Here is a 23,412-nt window from a genome sequence, read left to right as displayed (position 1 = left end):
GCCCGCCTCCAGTGGTGTCGCGACAGGCGTGAATGGAGGGACGAATGGAGACGTGTCGTCTTCAGCGATGAGAGTCGCTTCTGCCTTGGTGCCAATGATGGTCGTATGCGTGTTTGGCGCCGTGCAGGTGAGCGCCACAATCAGGACTGCATACGACCGAGGCACACGGGGCCAACACCCGGCATCATGGTGTGGGGAGCGATCTCCTACACTGGCTGTACACCACTGGTGATCGTCGAGGGGACACTGAATAGTGCACGGTACATCCAAACCGTCATCGAACCCATCGTTCTACCATTCCTAGACCGGCAAGGGAACTTGCTGTTCCTACAGGACAATGCACGTCCGCATGTATCACGTGCCACCCAACGTGCTCTAGAAGGTGTAAGTCAACTACCCTGGCCAGCAAGATCTCCGGATCTGTCCCCCATTGAGCATGTTTGGGACTGGATGAAGCGTCGTCTCACGCGTCTGCACGTCCAGCACGAACGCTGGTCCAACTGAGGCGCCAGGTGGAAATGGCATGGCAAGCCGTTCCACAGGACTACATCCAGCATCTCTACGATCGTCTCCATGGGAGAATAGCAGCCTGCATTGCTGCGAAAGGTGGATATACACTGTAGTAGTGCCGACATAGTGCATGCTCTGTTGCCTGGGTCTATGTGCCTGTGGTTCTGTCAGTGTGATCGTGTGATGTATCTGACCCCAGGTATGTGTCAATAAAGTTTCCCCTTCCTGGGACAATGAATTCACGGTGTTCTTATTTCAATTTCCAGGAGTGTAGTTTGGCAGAATATCCTAAGATGCTGTTTCCGCGCCTCGTGCCTCAACTGGGCCAGATCTCCTGCTGGTCTTGCAGACCGAGCAAGATGACGTTTCATCCAGTCACAAATGTGCTCAATGGGGGACAGATATGGGGATTGTGTTGTGTTAGCCAATGTACGTTTACGTACACCTTATAGAGCAGGCTGGATGGCGTGGAATACTTGTGGACGTGCCCTATCAAATCACAACGCCTCGTTAGTGCTCCAAGGACATCACGACGGGATGAATGATGTTTTGGATGTGTCCTTGTCGTTCTGTGTGCCGCTGTCGTATACCCTCCTGATGTTGGCCATCATTGGCACCAAGGCAGCAGCGAGTCTCATCACTGAAGACAAGACTCCATTCGTTTTTCCATTTGCTCCAGTCGCAACACCATTGGAGTCGTACTGCATAATGTTGAGACCTGAGCGGAAGATGGCATAACTGCATGCTGGCACGTACCTCTTGGTTGCTGATACGCCCGTAGCATCAGCGTCTATAATTTATTGTGAAATGGCAGTGTGGTCCCATTCGGCTCGCCGTAGGATGCGACGGTCTTGGCGTGCATCTGTGTGTCGCCGCTGTGCAGACTCAGTCTGACGGGCATGTGCACCTTCTCCACTGAAGGCAGCGTCGATGCACTTTGGAGACCTCTCATCCTACGTGTAGCGCACTTTTGAGCCATGACCACCGAGCCTCCGGCGGACGTACTATACGCCCTCGCTCAAATACGTCAGTTGGAGCTACGGTGCACATTCACGCTGTCGTTACGTGCTAACAGTGTTGCAGAAACAGACGGAGCTCCGTATCACACGGTAAACTGGCTGCTACTGGATCTGAAAGCGAACAACTGCTGTGCAGCTTGTAACATTCCACGCTTCATAACGCTTTTTCTCGATTGTCCGCAGCAGTGCACCTTTGATCATAGCATTATCTGGCTTTTTATAGTGCCTCGTGCAAGTATTGCATGCCTCAGTCACTTCAGTTAAGGGTGTTTTTTTTTTTTTTTTTTTTTTTTTTTTTCTTTTCCAGCAGCGTATACCTGCTACACGTCGCCACCATCTCGTACATTACTGAGCCAGCAAGTTTGCAACCAAGTTCTATGATGGGGCGTGTACGTCCAACCCTACTCTGGGAGTGGTTTCTCATTCTTTCGGCCACTACGTGATGATAGTTGCACGAAAACAGACGACTTGCTTTGCCGTTTCCGGGATTCTCATTCCCAGGCACCTGGGAATGTAACGTGGTGATGCTTCATTTCAGGCTGAAATCGGTTGGCTACGGTAGATTATTTCGCCTGAAGAGCTGAGTGATACTACCATGATATACAAAACTTTCTATACGAGGGCGTTCTGTAAGTAACGCAGTACATTTATTTTCCCTGTAAGTTTCTGATAAAAAAGTGCGGAATTCGTTGCAGGACGTCATGGAATATTCTCGCTTCAGCCTTTATAGTTACATGTAGTGCCGATAGCTTGCTGCGCTATACGTTGCCTTAAAAAATTCGTTTGTAACGGAGGTGCATTCCGAGCTAAGAACTGTCACTGAGTTTCTTTTCGCGGAAAACCAAAGCACGACAGATATACGTAGGCGCCTGCAGAGTATCTTCGGAGACATGGTAGTGAACAAAATCAGAGTGAGCCGTTGGCCGAAGCGTCTGTCATCATTGCAACAAAGTTGTGCAAACCTCGTGCTGCCACTATCAGCTCTGAAGTGTATTCTGTCACGCTCAGGAAATAGCATAAACGATTTCAGCATGTTTTTTGCCAAAAATAGTTAACGAATTTTATCTTCTTCATCAAAACGCCAGGCCTCATAAAAGTATGCGCACCCGAGAGGACCTCAGAAATCTTCTCTGACTGTCCTTCCTCAGCCAGAATCTCGCACCTTTCGCCTTCTATCTCTTTGGTCCAACGAAGGATGACTCCCCGGGAAATAGTATGTGTATGATGGCAGGACTATTGACGTAGCAAGACGTGGGCTGCCATATCGACCAGTAGAGTGGTACCATGCGGACATACAGGCCCTCTCAGCAAGGTAGAGTAAAGCCCTCTCAGTAAAGTTGTGTAACGCCGTCTCATTGAACGGATATTATGATGAGAAATAGGGTTTTCTTGCCAAACGAGTGAGGTATAATATGGAATATTGGAATCATGAATAAAACCAACCTGCTCTTGCAAACACAAAGAAATGTTTTGCATTACTTGCTGAACGCCCCTCGTAGCCTAAAATCTCCAAAACGTCGATGTAAAACTTTTTAGCCAAAGAGATGTTCCGCGGACCACCTCCTGCTAGTATCGTGCTGTGTACGACGACATCTATGGCAAACAGGGGCGCTTCGAAACGTTGGTGATCGTTCGTCGACACGCGTTCGTTCAGCTACAGCCCTTACAAGTTCTACTGTAAACAGAGCATCAGTTACGCCCTCGAACGAGCTATAATACACTACTTCTGCTGAAAATCGCTATATCCTGAAGAACTAGTCTAATTACTCCAAAATCGGAAGATGTGTAGAGCAGTGAAACCATAATAAATTATTAAAACTGCACATAGGCGGAGCAGAATCCTCTTTTATGTGATTGAACAGGTCTGTGTTATGTCACGTTAAGTTGGTACAGCGCAGACAAAAGAAGTGGAAACGTAAAAGCTACCGCCGATATGCTTTGTCGACGTCAGAGGGATGATGAGTGAGTGACTTCGAACGGAGCACAATATCACCCTGGAAAAGAGGTTTTTCGTTCCGTGAGAATACAGATCACACAGGGCATGCTGCGATTGCAGTGATCTATGTGTGGAAGAAGTGGACGGAAGAGGGCTGCACACAGTAATGAACACAAAGTGTCCATAGCAGGGGATGATTACCATTTTTTCCACTTGGCCGTAACCATCCGAACTACCTTTTTCACGGTATTGGATCGGCATTGGGGTACAGTAACGGATGTGGACATTCTTGCGTTACCGATACGATGCTGTCTACTGATGGTTTGATAGGTGGCTTCGATGCCATTGCTTCGGTTTCCATTGACCAGAAACCACCATCTCCTAAGACTGAGATTCGAACGTGAAGGCCGTCACTGGCGTGTTAAGCGACAAAATTTAGTCTTTCCTAGCGAGTTACTCAACCTCTTCCTGCATAGGTGGTTGCATACGCTACTGCTGTGAACGCAATCGGACAGGCTGCATTGTTGAGCGGTATAATGGACGGATGCCAAGTGTGATTGTTTTGTTTGTCACTGGCTATAACATGCGCTCTCGCTTACATCACTACATCAGGGACACCTTCGAGCCAGAGGCACTGCCTTCCATCGAGCAGCTTGTCTTGCTACTTGTCAGCAAGACAGCGACTGGCTATACGAAACATACTCTTCTTCGAAGAACGACGGGTGCTATTGATATATATGCTTGCACGTTCACCTGACATGCCGGCCGTTGAACGTGGCCGGTCGCGGTGGCCGAGCGGTTCTAGGCGCATCACTCCGAAACCACGGGGCTGCTACGGTCGCAGCCTCGAGTCGTTCCTTGTTCATGTGTGTCTGTGGTGTCCTTAGGTTAGTAAGGTTTACTTAATTCTAAGTCTAGAAGACTGATGACCTCAGATGTTAAGTCCCATAGTGCTTATGGCGATTTGAACCAATCATTGAACGTGTCTGGCTTTGTGGACGGGCCTATAATCTGCGTGGCAGTCTGTTCCCTATGATCACATCCAGGCCCTCTTCGAGTCTATGTCAAGACGTCTAGAGGCTTTGACTGATGAATTCCCATCTTACTGAATTCTTACGGTCAAAGTGCATGTACAGTTGTGCGACTCTAACCATTTGGGGCTGCCATTTTTCTAATCTGTATAATAATTGGTGCTGCAGTTTTCACCAGCAGCAGTATAGAAGTGTAGTACCCTGCCTATCAGTCACGCGGTGTTAGGTGAATAAAAGCTTTGACAGAGGCATAACAACAGCCGTTCGTACCACGCTTCATCTATGAAATTAGTGACAACGGAGTATTATACAACATGTTAGGAGTATGGCTACAGATATTGTGATCATTGGTACCTTAAAGCATACCCACGTAGGTGCGTAAGTTGTTTCCTCTCTTCATCTAACAGTCTTCCCGCAAATACGTCACATAATTTACTACCTGAAGTTTTCCGCAATGTCGTAACTGAGCCACTAAGTGGACTATCCCTGTCAGTATCAACCATGCATTTTGCAATTACGTAATCTGACACTGACAAGAGAATGTCACATAACGTGGAGTCACACAAGGCTTTTATAGACTTGGTGAAGGCTTTTGACAGTGTACCGATTTCTAGGATGTGGGAAGCAATTAAATACTAGAACTTTCATACATGTTACGTACAAGCTACAAGCTATTAGAAAGTTGCATTCAGATAGGGTATATCAGGGTGATATGGTGAACAAAAGATTTGGGTCTCGTAGAAGTGTAGTGGGACGTGAAATTGAAGCGTCACCCATCCACCAGTGTCAGCCCAGTTTGCAGGTGAATATAAATTTAATTTAGTTTTTTGATTATGTATTTTTGTAATATTTGTAATGGTTGTGAATTGTCTAAAGTTTTTTATTTATTTCTTATGTTTCATGTACGGAGAGGGCGGCGCAACGAACGGAGACAGCATCTTCGTTGCCGGGACCAGAGAGAAAATTGCTGGCCACTATACGTCGCGGGTCGACAGCCAAAGAGCAACAGAAGATCCTGAAACCGAGTTGTTGCGTCGTGCTTCTAATAATTGAAAATTAAGAATTTGTAATGTTTCTACAACAATGACGTCATAGAAAGTTTAATCATGTTGTAAATGCTCAGTTGTGTCTTGTCAAGGCTCAGGTTCACGTCTATATGTAGGAAGATAATAAACTAGTGGATGCTACTAAAGTTTAAATACGTGTTCCCAGAATTTATTTATGAAGAATTATGTTACGTAATTTATTTGACAAGATTATTAATTTTTGACAACGTCCACGGCGAGTTTGATTCTCGAAAGTTTGTTCAGTGTGGTTCTAATATTTATTAAAGCAGATCACTTGCATTAATATAATTTCTGAGGAGAAACAAACGACATCTAAATTGAAAAAAGTTTGCGCAAACCAAATGGCCTGAGTGACGAAATGCTGGGCATACGACCCAAATGATGATGTTTTAATTATAGTTTCGTTCAAGAACCATTGAGAGACAAATTTAAAAAAGGATTTAAATAATTTTGAAGTGTGTTGTAACTGACGTAGGTGACGAAGTCTGCACATGGTCATATGTCAAAAGAAAATCATTCATACAAAACTTACGTCGTTACACTACAGAAGACAAGAAATTGTTTATTTGAACAAAATAAAAACACTCTCCTTTCACAAAATACAGAAGTAACACATTAAAAGTACCACGTCCTCTTGAAGGCACTACAAAAGTTTAGAAAAACAATACTTATTTCTATCTATTTCAGCATTTCACCCATGTATATGGGTGAAATGGCGAGTGCCCTTTGGGTGAAATGGTGAACTTATTTCCCCTGCTTTTTGCCACATACGTCACACATAGATTCATATTTTGAACAGTCTTCACGCAGCCAACGTTGGCAGCTAATATATTTGATCCAATCCACATTCTTTTTAGTGCAACTGTACAGTTCACCGCACCGTACACAACAACACTCTTCATCATCCGCGTCGTCATCATCGTCTTGTAATTGGATATACAGCGACGAGTCGGATTTGGTGTCAATGGTAGACGCTTTTCGTTTCTTAGGCTGCTTCTTTTTGATAATCCCTTTGATAGTCTCTTTGGTTACCGTTTTTCGTTTGGTTAGGGTTTCCCCTTTGGTACTCTTTTTAGCATTAGCTCTACTCTTCACTGACTCATTTTGTCGTTTTCTGCTTCGCAGGTTGTCGATGTTTTCTGGAGAAGTCAAAACCTCAGTTAAAGCTCTGGACTTCTTCCTTGCACATGCAACATTATCTAGGATAGGTATCGGCGAAATACGGTCCAAGAGTTTGCCAGGGGTTAGTTTGAGATTCTTCTGTTGCCACTGTCGAGGTCATATCTGTTGCTTCTGATGAAGACTGCATGTTTTCCTGTGGATTTTCCGCCCGTTTCGAACAGCCTAGTTGTGGTTAAGCTTGTATGTGTTCAAGTCCCTAATCGTTATCTACGTCTGCAGTTACTTCTTCCGAGGGATTAGGTATCTCCTGCCAGTCGAGGTGAAGTTTTCATGTCGTTCGTTGTTTTCCTGATGTTGATCTGAAGCTGACGGTGAAACGTGTATTCGGGGATTACATCAGGATTAAACGGGATGATTCCTTTACTTCTGAGCCCCGATATTGCATTCTCTGTCGTAGCTGCTTGTACCCACGCCTTTGTAAGCACTCCTCCGAACACTAGTCTGGAAATTTTTCTATTTGGATTCTTTGTAATTTACGAATTGCGAGCGTTGTAAGATAGGATTTCAGAGCTTTTAAAAAAATGCTCTGTCTAGCGGCTGCAGATAGTGTGTGTTGTGGCTATGTAGACAGAGCAAAATCATGTTTTTCTCTTCAGCAAACTCTAATGTATCCACGCTGCTGCAATGAGAGCTATGCCCATCCAAAATATGCACGACTGTTACCTCAGGCTTCCTGGGTGCAAAATGGTTCCTTAGCCACAGGAGAAAAAATCTCAGTTGTTACATACGTCTACTTTTGTGACATGAAAATCGTGGAACCCCGTGGCATACCGTCCTTGTACTCGCCCTTTTCATTTATTCCTTCATAACACAAGCTGGGGGTAGAAACATGCCCTCTCCATTGCAGTAAGCGATTACAGATATGGTTTCACCCTTTTCACCGGATGTTATCGCTGGAACGCTCTTATGCTCCTTTGCTGCCAACACGTAACCTGGTCTATTATTCAGCTGAAGTCCGGACTCATCTACGTTGTATATATTTCCCGGCTTATCAAGGAGGTTGTGCTCTACCAAGATGTTCTGTAGCAATGAAAAAAGCCTGAAACGTTTTTCGCTCTTAAACTCCATGACCGTGCTTGTGAAACTCCATCTGATTTGCGGATTGAGATTTCCGGATTTCTTTTTAAGAATAAATGTAGCCAGTCCATTACAGCAATTTCCTTTTCTCGGTTAAATTTGTGATTTTGGTTATATTTCTCAGTTAGTTTATAGGACATGGTACGTACTGCTGTCCTTGTCGGTTCAAACCCGAAGTTTTGTAATTGTATGATATATTTTACCAACTTTTTCTCTCATTCTTGTGTTGGTACAGGCGGCCCACCCAATGGTTTTTTCGTACAGCACCCGTTTGCTAATCGTCTTTTCAGCGTTGACCATGGAACGTGAAACACCTTTGAGTCTTTATTCAGGCACATTCCATTTTGCACCGCTTTTACGGCATCGTTAAGTTGCTCCTCTGTCCAATCAGCACGGCTGGATCCTTTTTGTCTTTTGTAAAATGTAGGCATCTTTGCCTGGAACAATGGCGGTAGTCAGTACATTTACTTTTTTAATCACTGATAAACGAAACTGTACTCGTATATATATGTATATATATATTTATATAAACTAATTTTTCGTCTGATCCCGGCGGAGGTTCGAGTCCGCCCTCAGGCACGGGTGCGTTTGTCCTTGAGACAATTTAGGTAAAGTAGTGTGCAAGCTTAGGGCCTGATGACCTTATCAGTTAAGTCCCATAAAATTTCACACACATTTTTTGAAAACCAGTTTTTAAATTAACGATTGTATTTATATGTCTCACATGGGATAGGAAACGCTAACATTTCATGGGTTGTCAAAAAGCCTGGTTGGGATGTACTTAAATAAAAGCTTTACACTTTACACATAAGAAAAGTCCTTCACCATATCACCCCAGCCCGAGTTCACCATTTCTCCCATTTGCTGTGGGTGAAACGGTGAATGGCACGCCAAGAAGTTCAAAAGACTAGACGCCACGATTTCTAGGTTATGTAGTTCATAAGAAGTATAAGAAGACATAATATATCAAAAAATACCCCGTGGACTACGCTACCTGAAGTAAAATTTTCAAATGCCTGCAGAATATAAAAATTATTTAGCATGGAAAACAGTTTTGCATTAAGAACTTACAGTTTTTAAAACAGAGCCGGTTCTCAACACGTGCACACTGCACAGATGATCTGAGACTGTTGGCATGCAGACATACAGAGACATCTGTTTAACCAGTAAAGAATTAAAGCAATTTACCATTTCACCCGATTCACCATATCACCCTGACTTACCCTAATACATTTCGTTTTAGTGTTGATAAGTTACCAAACGCTGCTCTTGCAGGTCAACGATCAACACAGAAACTTAAGGCTAGGAAAGGACTGAGACAAGGATGCTGCTTAGCACCTATCCCTTTTAAATAGTTTTCAAAGAAGCAATGAAAAGTAGGAGAAAGGAGTACAAAAAAATGGAAATTACAGTAGGTGATAACATCCTGCTCTTCATAAATTTCGCCGCTATCAGGTCATCTTCGCCGAGGAAGAAGAGGGTGTGTCTCATATGTTAAGAAAGCTTAAAGGAGAGTTCGAGCAGTGAGGCATGAAAGTTAACTTTACAAAGAACGAATGCTTGGTTGCCGGAGGTATGGGAAGATATCTTGCTATGGATGATGGATTTATAGTACAGTGTAGTTGATCATATTGGTATTTAGGGAATCTGGTAATTAAGCTGTTAGAGTCCTTTATTTGGAATAAAATGACGTTATAATATTTGGGAAGGGGAATATACATAATTATAGTTGAGAGCATTGCACTGTAAGGTGCTGAAATGCAGGAGGTCTCCAGGGTCAATGAGAAGAAATTAAAGGGAATTGAAACTGAGGTTTAGAGACGAAGTTGTGAGGTAACAAGAAGAGATAAAATAAATGAACTGCTACTAAACAGATGAGAATTACAAAAAATAATGTAGACAGACCTGGAAATAAGCGGCTAACGTAGTGAGGACATCTTAGAAGAGTGCCAGAAGATAGATGGCCTTATAAAATTTGGCAGAGTATATGGAGCGAGGCGTGCGATGCAGGACAGTGTCATGTTAGAAGAGGACTGGCAAGATGGATTGAGACGGAAACTTGGCAGCAAGACACGCCACATGGTGTAGAAAACTCGCGAAAAGGAGAAGAAGAAGCATCCACACTTCAATACCTGACCTGCTGCCCAGGGGAAATAAACATTAATGGCTTGCTCTTGCCACACGTACTTGGAGATACCAGCCAACCAGAACATACCAATCGTAGTTGCTATAATTATTAGCCTGCTAATGACATAAATACTGATGTGCTGTTGGTCGGTACACTATTTTCAGTTGCCAAAAAAATATATGCACTTATTTGCCTAACACCCCGCATAAAGTACCATCTACTTTGAACTTTGTAGACTCGTGCAGTGTAGATACGGATGAGAATTCGTGTATCTGAGAACAGCCCGACCGCATCTTTACCTTCAGCCGACTGCCTGTTCTGCTAGCAGCATGCAGGCGTAGCCGGCGCGAGGCGCCCTCCGTCCTCTCAAATTGAATCAGGCGAGCAGTTTGCGACCGGCGGGACTGCCGCTCTATGTAACCAGCAAGTGCGGCCCTGCCTACTCTGCCACCGAGTAGAGACGAGTTTGGCGCCTGCGGACTTGGACGCTGCAGACCGGCGGTAACTCTGCTTGTGTACGCCGCTGGCGATGTCGGCCGCGGGTCGTTGACCTGCAACAGCGGCATTTTATGGAAAGCGCCGCGTTACTTACGCCCACCTGGACGAGTTGCGGCTCCGTGTCCCAGCCCGTTATGTCTGTGGAACACACCATTAGCGTAAAAAGCTAGGTGCTGCGCTGTACTGCGCCGTTAGGACTCTTTACGCCGTGTCGTCGCATAGGTAACGTGACGTGTAGGATCGACTTTAAATGTTACCAGGCGCCGCTTTATACTAATGAGACCAGCATTTACCTCAGCAGGTGGATAACGATGCGGTTTATTGTTATGGAGCAAAGCTGTTTGTACAGTTACAAATTTACAGTAAAACAGACCACATATTTATTCGCAGTGATGCATTACCCCGTTGCTCTGTGGTTGCGATACTTCATACTTCCGCACATTGATTGTATAGATTACAATTTTCTGTTCATGTGTTTGTACTCTGTTGATGAACTTTAGATCGACATTTCATTCTTGTTAATGTTAATGAGAAACCACCACAGCTATATTGAGACACGTTATTACGTAACGACCTGTTTCGTTCAGAAGAACATCAGGCTAGACCGCCAACAGTCATCGAAACAAATCCCTGCAGCTTTGCGCCAGTATCATGACCTATGAAATCTAGTTTTGTTACGTATCGTTAAAGGAAAGTTCTATTACATGACGAGTACAATCGCTGCTCGCCGTTCCTTTGCTAGGCGATCGATGCGGTGTTTCTATGTCATCGTGCTCCAGAAACCACCTATAACGTTATGTAACATAACTAGACTTGTTAAGGGCTATAATTGGCACATCTCTACCAGTATTTGTTACGAAGACTGTTGGCAATGTAACCTAATGATGTTCTTACGAAAAAGTAGTCGTAACATAATAAAGGTGTCTGAATGTAATCGTGATGGTGCTTTATTAATATTGTCTTGTACAGTATCAGTACAGCATTTAAACAATAACTTTGTATCCATCCACACCTAACTTCAAGAAGGCTTTAAAAAAATTAATAGAACAGTCGCAGGTATGTGAATTTCTTCTTATAAACACGACACATCACAGTAGAGGTAACCTGAAATGTGAAGCATTCATTTACGACGGACTCCACTTACACTTTGGACTGTGCATTGAATGTGTGTGTTTACAGCGTGTAGTGTTGCCAACTGTTGTTGTGTGTTCACCCTTCGTCTTTCCCTTTGTGTAGAGATGTCTTTATCTAGTTCAAATGGTTCAAATGGCTCTGAGCATTATGGGAATTAACATCTAAGGTCATCAGTCCCCTAGAACGTGGAACTACTTAAACCCAACTATCCTACGGACATCACACACATCCATGCCCGAGGCAGGATTCGAAACTGCGACCTTAGCAGTCGCGCGCTTCCGGACTGAAGTGCCTAGAACCGCTGGGCCACCGTGGCCGGCTATCTAGTTCATTTGTTCATGTTTTGTAGGTGCAACAATTTTAGCGATCTTATCCACATTCTTTCGTGCTAAAATGGGTCACTACGCTAATAGCCTCGTCGTTGAGGGCCCATGAAGTCAAAACACACACACACGCACATTTTTTCGCTCATTTGTTATACGTATGGATGTGATGTCATTTGCGTGTGTGTGTGTGTGTTTGTGTGTGTGTGTCACTATATGTGTGAATGTGTTATTCTTTGTGTGAGGGCTTGGACATATTTTGTTTGCGTGTGTGTACGAGAATGAGTGCGGAAGGTGGGGTTAATTTATTATTTAGTCTCCTTATGTTTATCATTTCTGTTTGTTTATTGGTTTAGTGGCTAACACGGTCAGTGAGTTACTTTTTATATTGACTTGGTCATTAATTACTTTGTTGTTCACTGCAAAGTCTATTTGTATATGAATGTTTTCTTGTGATTCGAGGAGATTTTTGTTATAGTTGTTCAAACTAATACTTTTTTCGTCCTATTCTATGTTAGATGGTTCATGCCCATGTTTCCTCAGGTGCTAGGCAAAGGTGGAACGACTATTTTCATACTTTCTAAAATTTCGTCTCGTTATTGTCTTCTCCTGTTTCATTGCTACAGTAATTTTGTGGTTGTCTGACTTTTCAAGTACGGGACCTTTACATAGAGAACACGCTTCGTCAAGAAATAAACCTGACCATGTGTCTAACGTGAAAACGTTTCTTACACTTCTCAAATAGTAAAGTCAAAGAATCTAAAGTGTCACTTTATGCTAATAATAGTACAAGTCAAAATATTTTGTTGTCCTTTTAGTACGCAACACACTTCCTTAACAGTGTCTAAGCTCATCCATTCTCTTATTAACAGTTACGATTTTTTCACATTCATATTTAACTGAACATTGTTAAGTTACATTTCTACATTAACTAAACAGCTAATTAACAAGCACGGAAGCCTTTTCATTTACTTTTTCCATGACAGTTACTAGTCCACTAATACAACAATGTTTCAGCCTTCAATCTCATAGGTAATCCCGTGCGCCTTTCCACGAAATAACTGAATTACCCAAACGCTTTTCTTCTACGGCGCGACATAACACTTTTAACTCCTAGTTCTCTCTCTCTCACTCTACCAAATTATTCATATCATCTATCCACGATGCAGATTCGCACGACCGCTCTGTACGGGAGCTCAACACCGACTCTCGGCTCTCCTTCCGTACACGCGTCACCATTAGCGCTGAGTCATACTTATCATTATACACCCCGACAGTGCTCCCTCATAGAAAAACTGCTCTCTGTTCCAGAGGTTCATCAGCCAGTGATAAGTAATAACCAAATATCGATACGTTGCAACGTCAGAGGTAGCAGTACTCCTTACAGCCCTATCCATGAGAAGTAATGAGACCACCAACGTCAAATCTGTGTCCCTTCGTTAGTAATGATAAAAAAACGAAAGCGAGATTACGACTGTACAGATATTTAAAGCTAATGTCAATATGCAGGGGTCATTGATTAAAAGCATTCCAAATTCGAACTCTCTGCACCTATCCGTAAACGCCTCCAAATGAGGAAGTCAACTGACTTCGTGTGATAAAAACATTTTCTCTCTATAGTTCTCTTACTGTTTGGAGTGGCCACCAAATTCTCCTGTACTGAGTCACACGGAAAAGTCATGTAAGTGTACAGTAACATAAAATGTAGAAGTTACTAGTAGTTACTTAACGCTCAGAGTGCCTAAAACAATCTCAACTGCAGCTTAGTCTTGAAGAATCCATTGCATATTTTGATTTTATTCCGAGACTGTAGTACATCTAGCCCACTCACAAGAGACGTCTCTCCGCTCGAACAGAAATTTGTGTTTAAACATTTGTACACCGACCTATATCACAATTCTAACCACGACTGCAACGGCGTGTAATTTGTTTCTTTTGGTTTAAACACAATAGAACTTAAAGTCTCAGAGAACGGGACGGGGTGTTTGGAACATTCTAAATATTGTGGCAACCATGTTAAGAAGGCGTTATCCAGCGAAGGAGGAGTAGGACAGAATGATGGCACTTTCGCAATGTTTTTGGTTGGTCTGATTATTGAGAAACTTGAATATTCAGACTGATCAACTGACGTTACTCTGTATGAAGAAAATGACATAACAGGCGATAACGGGATTAAGAGTGTTCAAGACTCTAGTGCTAGTGGCAGTGGCGGAAAAGGTACTCCTCAGACAGGAGCTAATAGTACTGGTGGCTATTTTCTTTCAACATAAAGAAATGCAATGCGTTAGTATTTTGACAAAATTTTCAGAAGAACGTGTTGAACTTGTTTATGATAGCTATCATACACTTCCCCGTAAAGTTGCAACCTACACCTCATCACTGAAGAGATATCCATCCATAAAAATCACAACCAACATCAAGCTACAGTTGATAATTAGAAGGAGAAAAAAAGAATTAATGATCATGTAATTCGAGGTAACAAGGCCGTCAAAGAATTGGAGATAAAACAATACATGTTATACCAATCTGACGTACCAAGCAGCGAAGAAAATTGTGTCCAAATGTGCACCTGAAATTTTGACAACGCAAAAAGCAAGAGAAATTGGGCACACAAAGTTTAAATGTTCTGCAACCTCCGTAGCACGTTTCCATAAAGAACTCAGAACGTACCATTGTATTCTATTTATACTACTGGCTGATAATGAATTAGAGCTTTCGAATTGGAAATGACTCATAACTAAGTCATCAATGGAAGTTAATGGAATGCTTTTACGGCCTGCTGCCGAACAGAAGCTATCAAACATATCTGAAACAAACTTTCTAGGAATGTTAATATTAAATGTTCCTAATCGTATTTTCCTCTCAGTGGGAAACTTTACCTCTTCTTTCGTCTTGAATACAGCCGCCGTAGAATCTGCTAACCGTTGAATGTGTCGCTTTATGAAAGAAACTTATATTTCGAGGGGAACTCTACCTCTACTCTCGTCTTGAATAGAGTAGTTGTAGGAGTTGCTAGTTGCTGACCGTGTCCTTTTATGAAAGAAACTCATATTTCGATGTGGTGAAAAGAACTGCTTGTCAAATAAATAGACACGTACTGTATTTTACTTGACGTTATTTATCGTAACCGAAAATGCAGTGGTATTGACAAAACTGTTACAGCAGGAGGAGCAATGAAATGTTTACACCCTCTCTCCATTAAGACAAACCACACACTCCGCTCTTTCTGCCAGCTGAAAACAATGTTACAGTCACATCTCTCTCACCTAACAGATTCTCTGCTGCTGCTCATCGCTTCCTTTTTTAAACTTACTTGCTTATCTAGCAAGTACCATTACATCTTCCCCCTTCTGTGGGCTTCGGATTCATTTCCTTTTCTTTTTAATTGCCACAAATCTAAACATTTTATGTTTCTTACCCAGAGAGGCAAATACATCTGCTTTCTTGGCCGAAGGCTCAGGAACCTTTATTTTTGCTGTTCATCTGTTGGCATATATGTCTATTATTCTTTAATATACTTTACATACATAAGTAAATTATTATAAATTTTGTTTCATATCATGTAGTCCTTTTTCAGATTAAATTAAGTATTTATCTTTTTCATTTACGTTTATGACAATTGCGAGACTCTAATTCACCATAACAATTTGTTTCATTTTTGTCCTTTGTGTTTCTGTTGTCTTTAAGTCATCGGTGTGAGCTGACTGCATTGTCTGAAGTTCCTCATGGCTACTGTTTTCCGCACCATGCTGAGCATTATTGACTCATGTGATGACATGTGAACAGTTCGCAGCGTCCACTCAGAGTAACTACTTACACTGCCTACGGATTCCATAAGGTACGACGGACTTCATTGTATCATGAGGCTTAAGGACCGTCTTGGACCAGCTACGTCTGGATGGAAACTTCTTCGACATTTTGGAGAGTGTTCACCTTTCCATTAGGACACACGTCCCACTGTTCCACTTATTGAGCTACGCACTGTAGCAGATGATGAATCTTCGCCATTGCGAAGTTAGGACGCAACACAGCACTATTTTTTTTTAACCAGCGGGTGACAATTACAAATATTTGAGGTACCTTGCAGAGCTTTGTAGCACTCTTTCACATCTATTTACACTTTTTAATAGTGTGGTGTCACGTAAGACTGGTTTTCACAGGTTTACAAAATATACCTGAACCTGTTTACAAAGACATGAAACAAATAAAAGTCATAAAATCACAGGTACTATAAAATCTTATCTATATTCCGATTCGACGTACCTCGTAATAAATTTTTGCTGAAACCTTTATTTTTAGCTTTAAGAAAATTTTCGCATTTTTATTACTTATTTCGTAAACCACATCAAATACTGACAAACCGATTCAACAGACCGAACGTGAGGAGAGGGGCTAGTGTAATTGTTTAATAAAAACCATACAAAACTGCACGGAAGTATTTTTTAACACAAACCTACGTTTTTTTTAAATGGAACCACGTTAGTTTTGTTAGAAAATCTGAACATATAAACAAATACGTAATCAGTGCCGTTTGTTGCATTGTAAAATGTTAATTACATCCGTAGATATTGTAACCTAAAGTTGACGCTTGAAACCTCCGACGTTCAGTTGCGTGTTGTAACAAACACGGGCCACGGTCGGCGAGCAGCATCTGCAGGGCCAGCCCGTTCTCCTGATCTTACACCTCTGGACTTCTTTCTGTGGGGTACGTTAAAAGAGAATGTGTACCGTGAGATGCCTACAACCCCAGAGGATATGAAACAACGTATTGTGGCAGCCTGCGGCGACATTACACCAGATGTACTGCGGCGTGTACGACATTCATTACGCCAGTGATTGCAATTGTGTGCAGCAAATGATGGCCACCACATTGAACATCTATTTGCCTGACATGGGACACACTCTATTCCACTCCATAATTGAAAACGGAAACCACGTGTGTACGTGTACCTCACCCCTCATGGTAATGTACATGTGCGTCAGTGAAATAGACCAATAAAAAGGTGTTAGCATGTGGACGTAATGTGTTGTTCCAGTCTCTTCTGTACCTAAGGTCCATCACCGTTCCCTTTGGATCCCTACGTAATTCGGTGCTCTCCGATACACACGATCGAACAGCGGAGGAGTGGTAGTCAAGCGTCACCTTTAGGTTACAATATCTCCGGATATAATTAACATTTTACAATGCGACAAACAGCACTGATTACGTATTTGTTTATATGTTCAGATGTGCTAACAAAACTAACGGGGTTCCATTTAAAAAAACGTAGGTTTGTGTTAAAAAACATACTTCGGTGCATTTTGTTATGGTTTGTATTAACCAATTACACTAGCCCCTCTCCTCACGTTCGGTCTGTGGAATCGATTCGTCAGTATTTGATGTGGTTTACGAAATATATCCAGCGGTAATGTTAGGTGACTCATATATAATGCACAGGTTCATGGTAACTCTGTGTTTGAATAGTGTTAAAGTGTTTCTACAAAGCTAGTTTTGTATTACTCTTTGTACAACATGAACACAAGTGTTAATATACCCTCAGATGTGGTTTTCATAACCACGTATGTTTCATTGGACATAGCACTCAAATGTTTACGTAATAGCTTAACACGCAGGATAAGTTAAGTGAGATCAGTGAGATCCACTGTACTCGTTGTTACTCTTCATCTGACAGAGCTACACCTATGTTAGCTGTTTCAACGTATTGCATACAAATGTACCTATTTATCCTCCTTTCCCTTAATTCTCTCGCAAATTACGCATAGTTTATAAACTAATACGATGGGAGAGCCCTTTTATTTGGTACCTTCCTCCACCAAGTCCACCCTTCTGCCAAGCAGAGCGTGCTTCTTTGCATCATTCCCTACAAAATTCTTATCACTAAATAACAATTTAATTCTGCATAACTGCCCGTAGGTCAGTCAGCGTGCTCGTTCACAGATATGCGCACGTGAAATATAACTCTGTACGTTTACTATTCTTGCTAATAACGTTCCGCCTTCATACCTCTCAGAATATACGTTCCTCAATAATTCATACTTCGTTATGTGCTCTTTGATAGTGACTTTTCTGCTGTACTGTGTTTGTGTAAATAACCCTTATTTCTCGTAATAAACTTTAACTTGCTTTGAGGCTTGTAGTTGCTAGCTATGCAGAATTTTCACCATTGTAATCACATCATTTTTAGCTGCAACAGACGAAGTGCTTTGTTGGTGCTGCACATTTTAGCGATTTTGACAGAGATGAACTCACGCTGCTGTGTTCTTCTTCGGCACCGCAGTGTAGGAATGTGTACAGAATCAGCTAAGTGAAAAACCCGTGCAATGCGATCGTTTATTTATATATAAAAGCAGACTCTGGAATTTTCCTTGATTTGGGACAGCGTGTACAAGATTCGAAATCATAGATTAACATATTTTACTCTTCTCGTCGCTGCTGCATAATCTTTCATTGATTGTATCAATACCCATTTGTGTTGTGATATACTGTGAAATTTCGAACATTTTCGAGTGCCACGACATACTCGTACTGATATTGTCAATAAATTACAGACTTAAACTTACTTGTGCTCTTTTAAAATTATTGCGAACATTAGGCCTATTCTCGTTCAAACCACTTACTCCCTAATTTCACTATATAGCGAGAAACAGTTTTTTAGTTTTCGGACGCTTATAACACTATATTTTCTTCAGGTACCGATATGAGTGTTTTTGATACGTTATTTATTTCGTAGCATACCAGCACCTGTGGTTCACAATTGTGTCAAAGAATACAGCATCCCGAAATTTCATTGCATATCTAAGCAAGTGACTGGGTATTTTCTAGAATTTTCGGAAACTACCACTGTCCTTTACATAATCTGCAACCAATTTGTAGTAAATTGGCGTTTGTGATTTGGTCGCTGTACCAGATGTTCTAAGTAATCTATTGTGTTAAATTTAGTTTTCTCTTGAAGAGGAGTCGCAGCATATATTATCTGCATTTATCGTTAATTAACTTTGTTTTCGAGTTTGCTAACGAATATAGTTGACCTCAAGACGTTTTAGAAAATTAATAATTTTTACCACAGGTTTTTGTGTTTCCTTAATTCTTATAGGGAAATAGAATCTTAATTCTTACAGGTAAATAGAAACATTTTAGCTTAACAAAGTAAAAGATAACATGTAGGCTTAATTTAAAGTTATTTCTTCAGTGCGTCCTCCATCCAAAATGCATCCCCACTGTGTATGCTGTTCTCGAACACGGGATGAGTTGGTTGACGTTCGTAAGCAGTTGGAAATCGCCCAGAGTACTGTGAAACGATTGGCAGCTGCTGCGATTCGGTGTGATGGAAGAGCCCCCGAGAGTGACGTGCATGTGGTACGGCTACCAGGCGTACCTCAAATACTACCTTCTCCTGTGCGTTTTGTCTCCTCTGCAGTAAGTACGGGGACTGTCACTACTCATCCACTTGACAGTGGGTGCCATGTCAGCAACAGATCTAGGTGTCCTGTACTAGGTGAACAGGGAGCCGGGTGGACTCATTGTGCTGTACAAATCACCCGAACCACCACTGAAACTGAGCCACACTACCCCTGTTCTGGTGAAATCTGTTTTCTCTAGTGTCAAGAGGAAGCAAACGCAAAAGGGTAGGGCGCACTGAGTATGTACACTCCTGGAAATGGAAAAAAGAACACATTGACACCGGTGTGTCAGACCCACCATACTTGCTCCGGACACTGCGAGAGGGCTGTACAAGCAATGATCACACGCACGGCACAGCGGACACACCAGGAACCGCGGTGTTGGTCGTCGAATGGCGCTAGCTGCGCAGCATTTGTGCACCGCCGCCGTCAGTGTCAGCCAGTTTGCCGTGGCATACGGAGCTCCATCGCAGTCTTTAACACTGGTAGCATGCCGCGACAGCGTGGACGTGAACCGTATGTGCAGTTGACGGACTTTGAGCGAGGGCGTATAGTGGGCATGCGGGAGGCCGGGTGGACGTACCGCCGAATTGCTCAACACGTGGGGCGTGAGGTCTCCACAGTACATCGATGTTGTCGCCAGTGGTCGGCGGAAGGTGCACGTGCCCGTCGACCTAGGACCGGACCGCAGCGACGTACGGATGCACGCCAAGACCGTAGGATCCTACGCAGTGCCGTAGGGGACCGCACCGCCACTTCCCAGCAAATTGGGGACACTGTTGCTCCTGGGGTATCGGCGAGGACCATTCGCAACCGTCTCCATGAAGCTGGGCTACGGTCCCGCACACCGTTAGGCCGTCTTCCGCTCACGCCCCAACATCGTGCAGCCCGCCTCCAGTGGTGTCGCGACAGGCGTGAATGGAGGGACGAATGGAGACGTGTCGTCTTCAGCGATGAGAGTCGCTTCTGCCTTGGTGCCAATGATGGTCGTATGCGTGTTTGGCGCCGTGCAGGTGAGCGCCACAATCAGGACTGCATACGACCGCGCCACACAGGGCCAACACCCGGCATCATGGTGTGGGGAGCGATCTCCTACACTGGCCGTACACCACTGGTGATCGTCGAGGGGACACTGAATAGTGCACGGTACATCCAAACCGTCATCGAACCCATCGTTCTACCATTCCTAGACCGGCAAGGGAACTTGCTGTTCCAACAAGACAATGCACGTCCGCATGTGTCCCGTGCCACCCAACGTGCTCTAGAAGGTGTAAGTCAACTACCCTGGCCAGCAAGATCTCCGGATCTGTCCCCCATTGAGCATGTTTGGGACTGGATGAAGCGTCGTCTCACGCGGTCTGCACGTCCAGCACGAACGCTGGTCCAACTGAGGCGCCAGGTGGAAATGGCATGGCAAGCCGTTCCACAGGACTACATCCAGCATCTCTACGATCGTCTCCATGGGAGAATAGCAGCCTGCATTGCTGCGAAAAGTGGATATACACTGTACTAGTGCCGACATTGTGCATGCTCTGTTGCCTGTGTCTATGTGCCTGTGGTTCTGTAAGTGTGATCATGTGATGTATCTGACCCCAGGAATGTGTCAATAAAGTTTCCCCTTCCTGGGACAATGAATTCACGGTGTTCTTATTTCAATTTCCAGGAGTGTATTTCTGGGGGGCCTCTTTTAGCATGTTGAAGAGGCTATCCCAGCAGCCATTGGAGGAAGAAGGTGCGACCAGCTGCAGCCTGTGGCGCATGACGCAACAAATGGACGCCTGTAGTATGGGCTCCGAGGTCATAATTTGGTCATTACAGCAACTGGCAGAGAAAGCTCAGAAAAGCAACCTTGCACATGGAGTTTCAGCCAAGCCCGTAATTTGCAGCATTGCCTCCAAAACAGATCGTGGCCCTTTGATTTCGAGTCGACTGGCAGGATTGAACCAGAGACTTCCAACATCCTGTGACAAGCTAGGCTGCAACTTCCTGGATTTGTGCCATAGGACTGAGAACTGAATGGTCTCACTAAATGGACCAGGTGTGCACTACACATCAGAGGCTACTGCTTAGGTACCTTGCTGTGTGTCGAGTGCACACAAGTGTGTTCAAGATTAGGAGACTCTCCTTCCAATTGAGATAAATATAGCTCTAGAAAACCTACAAGTATCAGCGGAAGATCGAAAGAAATGCACCCCATAGGTGACAGCAGTGGTAAACTGTGAGGCATTCGCAAAAAGGTGCCAGAGTTTGAAATGTTCTTGAAAAACTTCTCGCACAACTAGTTACAGAAAACTGGTTGAAACCTGGAACTGAGAGCAGCGAGATTTTTGGGGAAAATTAATGTGTATATGGAAAGGATAGGCAAATGGGAAATGGAGGTGGTGCATTTGTCACAGCAGACAAGCAAATCAGATTCACTGAGGGAGAAACTGACACTGCATGTGAATTTGTTCGGGCAAGACTCAGTATCAAGGGTGGCCAAAAAATGATAACTGGATCCTTCTATCGCCCATCATCTTACGTAATCGAGAACCTTAGAGAAAACCTCATTTCACCATGCACTGGATAGATACGCACCAAGTAGAAAGGTTCATAAGGAAACGGACCCTGCATGGTATACAGTCACTTTAAAAAAATTCTAAAGAAACTGCAGAATAGGTATAAAACAAACGTGGATAGAGAGACGCCGAATTTAAACGCTTTTGGTCTTCAATGACTACTATAGAAAAGTTTTGTCAGATCATCTTTCACAGGACTCAAAGAACTTCCGGTCTCACGTAAAAGTTGTTAGTGGCACCAATGTTAGTGCCCATACCTTAGCGAATGCGACAGGAATGGAAACTGAGGGCAGCAAAGCAAAGTTGAAATGCTCAAATTCGTTTTCAAGTGTTCCTCTACAGAGGAAAACACTGGAGAATTGTCCCTACTGAATCCTCGTACCACTGAAAAGATGAATGAAAAAAGTGTTAGCGTTAGCGGAGTGGTGAAACAGTTGAAATCGTTAAAATTGAAGCCCGATTGAATCCATTTCATATTCTATCCTGAATTTGTGGTTCAGTTAGCCCCTCTTCTAACTGTAATCTGTCTTAGATCCCTTGAACAAAATGTCGTGTCCAGTTTTTGGATAAAAGCACCGATCACATCCGTCTATAAGAAGCGTCGTAGAAGCTATTCTCAAAACTTCCGTGCAGTATCCTTGACATCGATTTGTTGTAGAATCTTAGAACATTTTCTGAGGTCAAACGTAATGAAGAATCTTGAACAGAATGACCTCCTTAATGCCAACGAGCATGGATTCTGGAAACATTGATCATGTGATACCCAACTCCCACTTTTCTGACATTACATACTGAAAGCTTTGGATAAAGGCAGTCATGTAGACACAGTTCTCCTTTATTTTCAAACAGCTTTTGACTCAGTACGACGCCTACCCTTATTGAGAAAAGTACCATCATACTGGATATCAAGTGAAATTTGTGACAAGTTTGAGGACTTTTTGGTAGGGAGGAGGCAGCTTGTTATATTGGACGGAGAGTCATCGTCAGATCTAGAAGTAACTTCGGATATGCAGCAGTGAAGTGTGTTGGGACTCTTGCTGTTCATGTTGTATATTGATGACCTTCCAGACAATATTAATACTGACATCAGGTTTTTCGAAGATGATGTAGTTATCTGCAATGTAGTACTATCTAAAAGAAACTTCACAAATATTCAGTCAGATCTTGATGAGATTTCAAAGTGGTGCAAAGATTGGCAACTTGCTTTAAATATCCATAAACGTAAAATTGAGCGCTTTACTAAACGAAAAAACGTAGTATCCGATGACTATAATATCAGTGAGTCGCTACTGGAATTGACCAACTTATACAAATACCTGGGTGTAACAATTTTTAGGGATATGAATGATCACATAGGCTTAGTCATGTATAAGGCAGATTGAATGTTTCGGTTTAATGGTAGAATACTGGGAAAGTGCAATGAGTCCGCAAAGGATATTGCTTACAAAACACTCACTCGACCATTTCTGGGTTATTGCTCAAGTGTGCATTACCTGTCCCAAACAGGACTAATAGGGGGTTTTGAAGATATACAGAGAAGGACAGCAC

The sequence above is a fragment of the Schistocerca cancellata genome, chromosome 2 (assembly GCF_023864275.1).
Source record: "Schistocerca cancellata isolate TAMUIC-IGC-003103 chromosome 2, iqSchCanc2.1, whole genome shotgun sequence".
Lineage (NCBI taxonomy): Eukaryota > Metazoa > Arthropoda > Insecta > Orthoptera > Acrididae > Schistocerca > Schistocerca cancellata.
Note: the sequence above shows the minus strand (reverse complement) of the source record.